The sequence below is a fragment of the Oncorhynchus clarkii genome, chromosome 3 (assembly GCF_045791955.1).
Source record: "Oncorhynchus clarkii lewisi isolate Uvic-CL-2024 chromosome 3, UVic_Ocla_1.0, whole genome shotgun sequence".
NCBI classification, from domain to species: domain Eukaryota; kingdom Metazoa; phylum Chordata; class Actinopteri; order Salmoniformes; family Salmonidae; genus Oncorhynchus; species Oncorhynchus clarkii.
In genome coordinates, this window is record NC_092149.1 from 87,198,034 (window position 1) to 87,212,098 (window position 14,065).

A 14,065-nucleotide genomic window follows, 5' to 3' on the forward strand; every position below is an offset into this window, starting at 1 on the left:
ACATGGTTAAATCACTGTGATGGACATGGTTAACTCACTGTGATGGACATGGTTAACTCACTGTGATGGACATGGTTAACTCACTGTGATGGACATGGTTAACTCACTGTGATGGACATGGTTAACTCACTGTGATGGACATGGTTAACTTACTGTGATGGACATGGTTAACTCACTGTGATGGACGTGGTTAACTCACTGTGATGGACATGGTTAACTCACCGTGATGGACATTGTTAACTCACCGTGATGGACATGGTTAACTCACTGTGATGGACATGGTTAACTCACTGTGATGGACATGGTTAACTCACTGTGATGGACATGGTTAACTCACTGTGATGGACATGGTTAACTCAGTGTGATGGACATGGTTAACACACTGTGATGGACATGGTTAACTCACTGTGATGGACAACTCTGATGGACATGGTTAACTTACTGTTATGGACATGGTTAACTCACTGTGATGGACATGGTTAACTCACTGTGATGGACATGGTTAACTCACTGTGATGGACATGGTTAACTCACTGTGATGGACATGGTTAACTCACTGTGATGGACATGGTTAACTCACTGTGATGGACATGGTTAACTCACTGTGATGGACATGGTTAACTCACTGTGATGGACATGGTTAAATCACTGTGATGGACATGGTTAACTCACTGTGATGGACATGGTTAACTCACTGTGATGGACATGGTTAACTCACTGTGATGGACATGGTTAACTCACTGTGATGGACATGGTTAACTCACTGTGATGGACATGGTTAACTTACTGTGATGGACATGGTTAACTCACTGTGATGGACGTGGTTAACTCACTGTGATGGACATGGTTAACTCACCGTGATGGACATTGTTAACTCACCGTGATGGACATGGTTAACTCACTGTGATGGACATGGTTAACTCACTGTGATGGACATGGTTAACTCACTGTGATGGACATGGTTAACTCACTGTGATGGACATGGTTAACTCACTGTGATGGACATGGTTAACTCAGTGTGATGGACATGGTTAACACACTGTGATGGACATGGTTAACTCACTGTGATGGACATGGTTAACTCACGACACTGTGATGGACATGGTTAACCCACCGTGATGGACATGGTTAACTCACTCTGATGGACATGGTTAGCTTACTGTTATGGACATGGTTAACTCACTGTGATGGACATGGTTAACTCACTGTGATGGACATGATTAACTCACTGTGATGGACATGGTTAACTCACTGTGATGGACATGGTTAACTCACTGTGATGGACATGGTTAACTCACTGTGATGGACATGGTTAACTCACTGTGATGGACATGGTTAACTCACTGTGATGGACATGGTTAACTCATTGTGATGGACATGGTTAACTCACTGTGATGGACATGGTTAACTCACTGTGATGGACATGGTTAACTCACTGAGATGGACATGGTTAACTCACTGTGATGGACATGGTTAACTCACGACACTGTGATGGACATGGTTAACTCACTGTGATGGACATGGTTAACTCACTGTGATGGACATGGTTAACTCACTGTGATGGACGTGGTTAACTCACTGTGATGGACATGGTTAACTCACTGTGATGGACATGGTTAACTCACTGTGATGGACATGGTTAACTCACTGTGATGGACATGGTTAAATCACTGTGATGGACATGGTTAACTCACTGTGATGGACATGGTTAACTCTGTGATGGACATGGTTAACTCACTGTGATGGACATGGTTAACTCACTGTGATGGACATGGTTATGGACATGGTTCACTGTGGACATGGACATGGTTAACTCACTGTGATGGACATGGTTAACTCACCGTGATGGACATTGTTAACTCACCGTGATGGACATGGTTAACTCACTGTGATGGACATGGTTAACTCACTGTGATGGACATGGTTAACTCACTGTGATGGACATGGTTAACTCACTGTGATGGACATGGTTAACTCACTGTGATGGACATGGTTAACTCAGTGTGATGGACATGGTTAACACACTGTGATGGACATGGTTAACTCACTGTGATGGACATGGTTAACTAACTGTGATGGACATGGTTAACCCACCGTGATGGACATGGTTAACTCACTCTGATGGACATGGTTAGTGATGGACATGGTTAACTCACATGTCACTGTGATGGACATGATTAACTCACTGTGATGGACATGGTTAACTCACTGTGATGGACATGTGATGGACATGGTTAACTCACTGTGATGGACATGGTTAACTCACTGTGATGGACATGGTTAACTCACTGTGATGGACATTGTGATGGACATGGTTAACTCACTGTGATGGACATGGTTAACTCACTGTGATGGACATGGTTAACTCACTGAGATGGACATGGTTAACTCACTGTGATGGACATGGTTAACTCACGACACTGTGATGGACATGGTTAACTCACTGTGATGGACATGGTTAACTCACTGTGATGGACATGGTTAACTCACTGTGATGGACGTGGTTAACTCACTGTGATGGACACTGTGATGACATGGTTAACTCACTGTGATGGACATGGTTAACTTACTGTGATGGACATGGTTAACTCACTGTGATGGACGTGGTTAACTCACCGTGATGGACATTGTTAACTCACCGTGATGGACATGGTTAACTCACTGTGATGGACATGGTTAACTCACTGTGATGGACATGGTTAACTCACTGTGATGGACATGGTTAACTCACTGTGATGGACATGGTTAACTCAGTGTGATGGACATGGTTAACACACTGTGATGGACATGGTTAACTCACTGTGATGGACATGGTTAACTCACGACACTGTGATGGACATGGTTAACCCACCGTGATGGACATGGTTAACTCACTCTGATGGACATGGTTAACTTACTGTTATGGACATGGTTAACTCACTGTGATGGACATGGTTAACTCACTGTGATGGACATGGTTAACTCACTGTGATGGACATGGTTAACTCACTGTGATGGACATGGTTAACTCACTGTGATGGACATGGTTAACTCACTGTGATGGACATGGTTAACTCACTGTGATGGACATGGTTAACTCACTGTGATGGACATGGTTAAATCACTGTGATGGACATGGTTAACTCACTGTGATGGACATGGTTAACTCACTGTGATGGACATGGTTAACTCACTGTGATGGACATGGTTAACTCACTGTGATGGACATGGTTAACTCACTGTGATGGACATGGTTAACTTACTGTGATGGACATGGTTAACTCACTGTGATGGACGTGGTTAACTCACTGTGATGGACATGGTTAACTCACCGTGATGGACATTGTTAACTCACCGTGATGGACATGGTTAACTCACTGTGATGGACATGGTTAACTCACTGTGATGGACATGGTTAACTCACTGTGATGGACATGGTTAACTCACTGTGATGGACATGGTTAACTCACTGTGATGGACATGGTTAACTCAGTGTGATGGACATGGTTAACACACTGTGATGGACATGGTTAACTCACTGTGATGGACATGGTTAACTCACGACACTGTGATGGACATGGTTAACCCACCGTGATGGACATGGTTAACTCACTCTGATGGACATGGTTAGCTTACTGTTATGGACATGGTTAACTCACTGTGATGGACATGGTTAACTCACTGTGATGGACATGATTAACTCACTGTGATGGACATGGTTAACTCACTGTGATGGACATGGTTAACTCACTGTGATGGACATGGTTAACTCACTGTGATGGACATGGTTAACTCACTGTGATGGACATGGTTAACTCACTGTGATGGACATGGTTAACTCACTGTGATGGACATGGTTAACTCACTGTGATGGACTCACTGTGATGGACATGGTTAACTCACTGTGATGGACATGGTTAACTCACTGTGATGGACATGGTTAACTCACTGTGATGGACATGGTTAACTCACTGTGATGGACATGGTTAACTCACGACACTGTGATGGACATGGTTAACTCACTGTGATGGACATGGTTAACTCACTGTGATGGACATGGTTAACTCACTGTGATGGACATGGTTAACTGACTGTGATGTACATGGTTAACTCACTGTGATGGACATGGTTAACTCACTGTGATGGACATGGTTAACTCACGACACTGTGATGGACATGGTTAACTCACTGTGATGGACATGGTTAACTCACTGTGATGGACATGGTTAACTCACTGTGATGGACATGGTTAACTCACTGTGATGGACATGGTTAAACTGTGATGGACATGGTGTTAACTCACTGTGATGGACATGGTTAACTCACCGTGATGGACATGGTTAACTCACCGTGATGGACATGGTTAACTCAACTGGTTAACTCACTGTGATGGACATGGTTAACTCACTGTGACATGGTTAACTCACTGTGATGGACATGGTTAACTCACTGTGATGGACATGGTTAACTCACTGTGATGGACATGGTTAACTCACGACACTGTGATGGACATGGTTAACTCACTGTGATGGACATGGTTAACTCATTGTGATGGACATGGTTAACTCACTGTGATGGACATGGTTAACTCACGACACTGTGATTGACATGGTTTACTCACTGTGATGGACATGGTTAACTCACTGTGATGGACATGGTTAACTCACCGTGATGGACATGGTTAACTCATTGTGATGGACATGGTTAACTCATTGTGATGGACATGGTTAACTCACTGTGATGGACATGGTTAACTCACTGTGATGGACATGGTTAACTCATTGTGATGGACATGGTTAACTCATTGTGATGGACATGGTTAACTCACTGTGATGGACATGGTTAACTTACTGTGATGGACATGGTTAACTCACTGTGATGGACATGGTTAACAAATTGTGATGCACATGGTTAACTCACTGTGATGGACATGGTTAACTCACTGTGATGGACATGGTTAACACTGTGATGGACAAGGTTAACTCATAACACTATGATGAACATAGTTAACACTGTGATGGACATGGTTAACTCACTGTGATGGACAAGGTTAACTCATAACAGTATGATGAACATAGTTAACACTGTGATGGACATGGTTAACTCACTGTGATGGACATGGTTAACTTACTGTGATGGACATGGTTAACTCACTGTGATGGACATGGTTAACTCACTGTGATGGACATGGTTAACTCACTGTGATGGACATGGTTAACTCACTATGATGGACGTGGTTAACTCACTGTGATGGACATGGTTAACTCACGACACTGTGATGGACATGGTTAACTCACTGTGATGGACATGGTTAACTCACTGTGATGGACATGGTTAACTCACTGTGATGGACATGGTTAACTCACTGTGATGGACATGGTTAACTTACTGTGATTTACATGGTTAACTCACGACACTGTGATGGACATGGTTAACCCACCGTGATGGACATGGTTAACTCACTGTGATGGACATGGTTAACTCACTGTGATGGACGTGGTTAACTCACTGTGATGGACATGGTTAACTCACTGTGATGGACATGGTTAATTACTGTGATGGACATAGTTAACTTACTGTTATGGACATGGTTAACTCACCGTGATGGACATGGTTAACTCACTGTGATGGACATGGTTAACTCACTGTTATGGACATGGTTAACTCACTGTGATGGTCATGGTTAACTCAAGACACTGTGATGGACGTGGTTAACTCACTGTGATGGACATGGTTAACTTACTGTGATGGACAAGGTTAACTCACTATGATGGACATGGTTAACTCACTGTGATGGACATGGTTAACTCACTGTGATGGACATGGTTAACTCACTGTGATGGACATGGTTAACTCACTGTGATGGACATGGTTAACTTACTGTGATGGACATGGTTAACTCACTGTGATGGACATGGTTAACTTACTGTGATGGACATGGTTAACTCACTGTGATGGACGTGGTTAACTCACTGTGATGGACATGGTTAACTCACCGTGATGGACATGGTTAACTCACTGTGATGGACATGGTTAACTCACTGTGATGGACATGGTTAACTCACTGTGATGGACGTGGTTAACTCACTGTGATGGACATGGTTAACTCACTGTGATGGACATGGTTAACTCACTGTGATGGACATGGTTAACTCACTGTGATGGACATGGTTAACTCACTGTGATGGACATGGTTAACTCACTGTGATGGACATGGTTAACTCACTGTGATGGACATGGTTAACTCACTGTGATGGACATGGTTAACTTACTGTGATGGACATGGTTAACTCACTGTGATGGACGTGGTTAACTCACTGTGATGGACATGGTTAACTCACCGTGATGGACATTGTTAACTCACCGTGATGGACATGGTTAACTCACTGTGATGGACATGGTGAACTCACTGTGATGGACATGGTTAACTCACTGTGATGGACATGGTTAACTCACTGTGATGGACATGGTTAACTCACTGTGATGGACATGGTTAACTCAGTGTGATGGACATGGTTAACACACTGTGATGGACATGGTTAACTCACTGTGATGGACATGGTTAACTCACGACACTGTGATGGACATGGTTAACCCACCGTGATGGACATGGTTAACTCACTCTGATGGACATGGTTAACTTACTGTTATGGACATGGTTAACTCACTGTGATGGACATGGTTAACTCACTGTGATGGACATGGTTAACTCACTGTGATGGACATGGTTAACTCACTGTGATGGACATGGTTAACTCACTGTGATGGACATGGTTAACTCACGACACTGTGATGGACATGGTTAACTCACTGTGATGGACATGGTTAACTCATTGTGATGGACATGGTTAACTCACTGTGATGGACATGGTTAACTCACGACACTGTGATTGACATGGTTTACTCACTGTGATGGACATGGTTAACTCACTGTGATGGACATGGTTAACTCACCGTGATGGACATGGTTAACTCATTGTGATGGACATGGTTAACTCATTGTGATGGACATGGTTAACTCACTGTGATGGACATGGTTAACTCACTGTGATGGACATGGTTAACTCATTGTGATGGACATGGTTAACTCATTGTGATGGACATGGTTAACTCACTGTGATGGACATGGTTAACTTACTGTGATGGACATGGTTAACTCACTGTGATGGACATGGTTAACAAATTGTGATGCACATGGTTAACTCACTGTGATGGACATGGTTAACTCACTGTGATGGACATGGTTAACACTGTGATGGACAAGGTTAACTCATAACACTATGATGAACATAGTTAACACTGTGATGGACATGGTTAACTCACTGTGATGGACATGGTTAACACTGTGATGGACAAGGTTAACTCATAACAGTATGATGAACATAGTTAACACTATGATGGACATGGTTAACTCACTGTGATGGACATGGTTAACTTACTGTGATGGACATGGTTAACTCACTGTGATGGACATGGTTAACTCACTGTGATGGACATGGTTAACTCACTGTGATGGACATGGTTAACTCACTATGATGGACGTGGTTAACTCACTGTGATGGAAATGGTTAACTCACGACACTGTGATGGACATGGTTAACTCACTGTGATGGACATGGTTAACTCACTGTGATGGACGTGGTTAACTCACTGTGATGGACATGGTTAACTCACCGTGATGGACATGGTTAACTCACCGTGATGGACATGGTTAACTCACTGTGATGGACATGGTTAACTCACTGTGATGGACATGGTTAACTCACTGTGATGGACATGGTTAACTCACTGTGATGGACATGGTTAACTCACTGTGATGGACATGGTTAACTCAGTTTGATGGACATGGTTAACACACTGTGATGGACATGGTTAACTCACTGTGATGGACATGGTTAACTCACCGTGATGGACATGGTTAACTCACTGTGATGGACATGGTTAACTCACGACACTGTGATGGACATGGTTAACTCACTGTGATGGACATAGTTAACTCATTGTGATGGACATGGTTAACTCACTGTGATGGACATGGTTAACTCACGACACTGTGATTGACATGGTTAACTCACTGTGATGGACATGGTTAACTCACTGTGATGGACATGGTTAACTCACTGTGATGGACATGGTTAACTCATTGTGATGGACATGGTTAACTCACTGTGTGATGGACATGGTTAACTCACTGTGATGGACATGGTTAACTCACTGTGATGGACATGGTCACCTGTGATGGACATGGTTCACTGTGATGGACATGGTTAACTCATTGTGATGGACATGGTTAACTCACTGTGATGGACATGGTTAACATGGTTAACTCACTGTGATGGACATGGTGTATGGACATGGTTAACTCACTGTGATGGACATGGTTAACAAATTGTGATGCACATGGTTAACTCACTGTGATGGACATGGTTAACTCACTGTGATGGACATGGTTAACACTGTGATGGACAAGGTTAACTCATAACACTATGATGAACATAGTTAACACTGTGATGGACATGGTTAACTCACTGTGATGGACATGGTTAACACTGTGATGGACAAGGTTAACTCATAACAGTATGATGAACATAGTTAACACTGTGATGGACATGGTTAACTCACTGTGATGGACATGGTTAACTTACTGTGATGGACATGGTTAACTCACTGTGATGGACATGGTTAACTCACTGTGATGGACATGGTTAACTCACTGTGATGGACATGGTTAACTCACTATGATGGACGTGGTTAACTCACTGTGATGGACATGGTTAACTCACGACACTGTGATGGACATGGTTAACTCACTGTGATGGACATGGTTAACTCACTGTGATGGACATGGTTAACTCACTGTGATGGACATGGTTAACTCACTGTGATGGACATGGTTAACTTACTGTGATTTACATGGTTAACTCACGACACTGTGATGGACATGGTTAACCCACCGTGATGGACATGGTTAACTCACTGTGATGGACATGGTTAACTCACTGTGATGGACGTGGTTAACTCACTGTGATGGACATGGTTAACTCACTGTGATGGACATGGTTAATTACTGTGATGGACATAGTTAACTTACTGTTATGGACATGGTTAACTCACCGTGATGGACATGGTTAACTCACTGTGATGGACATGGTTAACTCACTGTTATGGACATGGTTAACTCACTGTGATGGACATGGTTAACTCAAGACACTGTGATGGACGTGGTTAACTCACTGTGATGGACATGGTTAACTTACTGTGATGGACAAGGTTAACTCACTATGATGGACATGGTTAACTCACTGTGATGGACATGGTTAACTCACTGTGATGGACATGGTTAACTCACTGTGATGGACATGGTTAACTCACTGTGATGGACATGGTTAACTTACTGTGATGGACATGGTTAACTCACTGTGATGGACATGGTTAACTTACTGTGATGGACATGGTTAACTCACTGTGATGGACGTGGTTAACTCACTGTGATGGACATGGTTAACTCACCGTGATGGACATGGTTAACTCACTGTGATGGACATGGTTAACTCACTGTGATGGACATGGTTAACTCACTGTGATGGACGTGGTTAACTCACTGTGATGGACATGGTTAACTCACTGTGATGGACATGGTTAACTCACTGTGATGGACATGGTTAACTCACTGTGATGGACATGGTTAACTCACTGTGATGGACATGGTTAACTCACTGTGATGGACATGGTTAACTCAGTGTGATGGACATGGTTAACTCACTGTGATGGACATGGTTAACTTACTGTGATGGACATGGTTAACTCACTGTGATGGACGTGGTTAACTCACTGTGATGGACATGGTTAACTCACTGTGATGGACATGGTTAACTCACGACACTGTGATGGACATGGTTAACCCACCGTGATGGACATGGTTAACTCACTCTGATGGACATGGTTAACTCACTGTGATGGACATGGTTAACTCACTGTGATGGACATGGTTAACTCACTGTGATGGACATGGTTAACTCACTGTGATGGACATGGTTAACTCACTGTGATGGACATGGTTAACTCAGTGTGATGGACATGGTTAACACACTGTGATGGACATGGTTAACTCACTGTGATGGACATGGTTAACTCACGACACTGTGATGGACATGGTTAACCCACCGTGATGGACATGGTTAACTCACTCTGATGGACATGGTTAACTTACTGTTATGGACATGGTTAACTCACTGTGATGGACATGGTTAACTCACTGTGATGGACATGGTTAACTCACTGTGATGGACATGGTTAACTCACTGTGATGGACATGGTTAACTCACTGTGATGGACATGGTTAACTCATTGTGATGGACATGGTTAACTCACTGTGATGGAAATGGTTAACTCACGACACTGTGATTGACATGGTTTACTCACTGTGATGGACATGGTTAACTCACTGTGATGGACATGGTTAACTCACCGTGATGGACATGGTTAACTCATTGTGATGGACATGGTTAACTCATTGTGATGGACATGGTTAACTCACTGTGATGGACATGGTTAACTCATTGTGATGGACATGGTTAACTCATTGTGATGGACATGGTTAACTCATTGTGATGGACATGGTTAACTCACTGTGATGGACATGGTTAACTTACTGTGATGGACATGGTTAACTCACTGTGATGGACATGGTTAACAAATTGTGATGCACATGGTTAACTCACTGTGATGGACATGGTTAACTCACTGTGATGGACATGGTTAACACTGTGATGGACAAGGTTAACTCATAACACTATGATGAACATAGTTAACACTGTGATGGACATGGTTAACTCACTGTGATGGACATGGTTAACACTGTGATGGACAAGGTTAACTCATAACAGTATGATGAACATAGTTAACACTGTGATGGACATGGTTAACTCACTGTGATGGACATGGTTAACTTACTGTGATGGACATGGTTAACTCACTGTGATGGACATGGTTAACTCACTGTGATGGACATGGTTAACTCACTGTGATGGACATGGTTAACTCACTATGATGGACGTGGTTAACTCACTGTGATGGACATGGTTAACTCACGACACTGTGATGGACATGGTTAACTCACTGTGATGGACATGGTTAACTCACCGTGATGGACATAGTTAACTCACTGTGATGGACATGGTTAACTCACTGTGATGGACATGGTTAACTTACTGTGATGGACATGGTTAACTCACCGTGATGGACATGGTTAACTCACTGTTATGGACATGGTTAACTCACTGTGATGGACATGGTTAACTCAAGACACTGTGATGGACGTGGTTAACTCACTGTGATGGACATGGTTAACTTACTGTGATGGACAAGGTTAACTCACTATGATGGACATGGTTAACTCACTGTGATGGACATGGTTAACTCACTGTGATGGACATGGTTAACTCACTGTGATGGACATGGTTAACTCACCGTGATGGACATTGTTAACTCACCGTGATGGACATGGTTAACTCACTGTGATGGACATGGTTAACTCACTGTGATGGACATGGTTAACTCACTGTGATGGACATGGTTAACTCACTGTGATGGACATGGTTAACTCAGTGTGATGGACATGGTTAACACACTGTGATGGACATGGTTAACTCACTGTGATGGACATGGTTAACTCACGACACTGTGATGGACATGGTTAACCCACCGTGATGGACATGGTTAACTCACTCTGATGGACATGGTTAACTTACTGTTATGGACATGGTTAACTCACTGTGATGGACATGGTTAACTCACTGTGATGGACATGGTTAACTCACTGTGATGGACATGGTTAACTCACTGTGATGGACATGGTTAACTCACTGTGATGGACATGGTTAACTCACTGTGATGGACATGGTTAACTCACTGTGATGGACATGGTTAACTCACTGTGATGGACATGGTTAAATCACTGTGATGGACATGGTTAACTCACTGTGATGGACATGGTTAACTCACTGTGATGGACATGGTTAACTCACTGTGATGGACATGGTTAACTCACTGTGATGGACATGGTTAACTCACTGTGATGGACATGGTTAACTTACTGTGATGGACATGGTTAACTCACTGTGATGGACGTGGTTAACTCACTGTGATGGACATGGTTAACTCACCGTGATGGACATTGTTAACTCACCGTGATGGACATGGTTAACTCACTGTGATGGACATGGTTAACTCACTGTGATGGACATGGTTAACTCACTGTGATGGACATGGTTAACTCACTGTGATGGACATGGTTAACTCACTGTGATGGACATGGTTAACTCAGTGTGATGGACATGGTTAACACACTGTGATGGACATGGTTAACTCACTGTGATGGACATGGTTAACTCACGACACTGTGATGGACATGGTTAACCCACCGTGATGGACATGGTTAACTCACTCTGATGGACATGGTTAGCTTACTGTTATGGACATGGTTAACTCACTGTGATGGACATGGTTAACTCACTGTGATGGACATGATTAACTCACTGTGATGGACATGGTTAACTCACTGTGATGGACATGGTTAACTCACTGTGATGGACATGGTTAACTCACTGTGATGGACATGGTTAACTCACTGTGATGGACATGGTTAACTCACTGTGATGGACATGGTTAACTCACTGTGATGGACATGGTTAACTCACTGTGATGGACATGGTTAACTCACGACACTGTGATGGACATGGTTAACTCACTGTGATGGACATGGTTAACTCACTGTGATGGACATGGTTAACTCACTGTGATGGACATGGTTAACTCACTGTGATGGACATGGTTAACTCACGACACTGTGATGGACATGGTTAACTCACTGTGATGGACATGGTTAACTCACTGTGATGGACATGGTTAACTCACTGTGATGGACATGGTTAACTGACTGTGATGTACATGGTTAACTCACGACACTGTGTTGGACATGGTTAACTTACCGTGATGGACATGGTTAACTCACTGTGATGGACATGGTTAACTCACGACACTGTGATGGACATGGTTAACTCACTGTGATGGACATGGTTAACTCACTGTGATGGACATGGTTAACTTACTGTGGTGGACATGGTTAACTCACTGTGATGGACATGGTTAACTCACTGTGATGGACATGGTTAACTCACTGTGATGGACATGGTTAACTCACTGTGATGGACATGGTTAACTTACTGTGATGGACATGGTTAACTCACTGTGATGGACGTGGTTAACTCACTGTGATGGACATGGTTAACTCACCGTGATGGACATGGTTAACTCACCGTGATGGACATGGTTAACTCACTGTGATGGACATGGTTAACTCACTGTGATGGACATGGTTAACTCACTGTGATGGACATGGTTAACTCACTGTGATGGACATGGTTAACTCACTGTGATGGACATGGTTAACTCAGTTTGATGGACATGGTTAACACACTGTGATGGACATGGTTAACTCACTGTGATGGACATGGTTAACTCACTGTGATGGACATGGTTAACTCACTGTGATGGACATGGTTAACTCACGACACTGTGATGGACATGGTTAACTCACTGTGATGGACATGGTTAACTCATTGTGATGGACATGGTTAACTCACTGTGATGGACATGGTTAACTCACGACACTGTGATTGACATGGTTTACTCACTGTGATGGACATGGTTAACTCACTGTGATGGACATGGTTAACTCACCGTGATGGACATGGTTAACTCATTGTGATGGACATGGTTAACTCATTGTGATGGACATGGTTAACTCACTGTGATGGACATGGTTAACTCACTGTGATGGACATGGTTAACTCATTGTGATGGACATGGTTAACTCATTGTGATGGACATGGTTAACTCACTGTGATGGACATGGTTAACTTACTGTGATGGACATGGTTAACTCACTGTGATGGACATGGTTAACAAATTGTGATGCACATGGTTAACTCACTGTGATGGACATGGTTAACTCACTGTGATGGACATGGTTAACACTGTGATGGACAAGGTTAACTCATAACACTATGATGAACATAGTTAACAC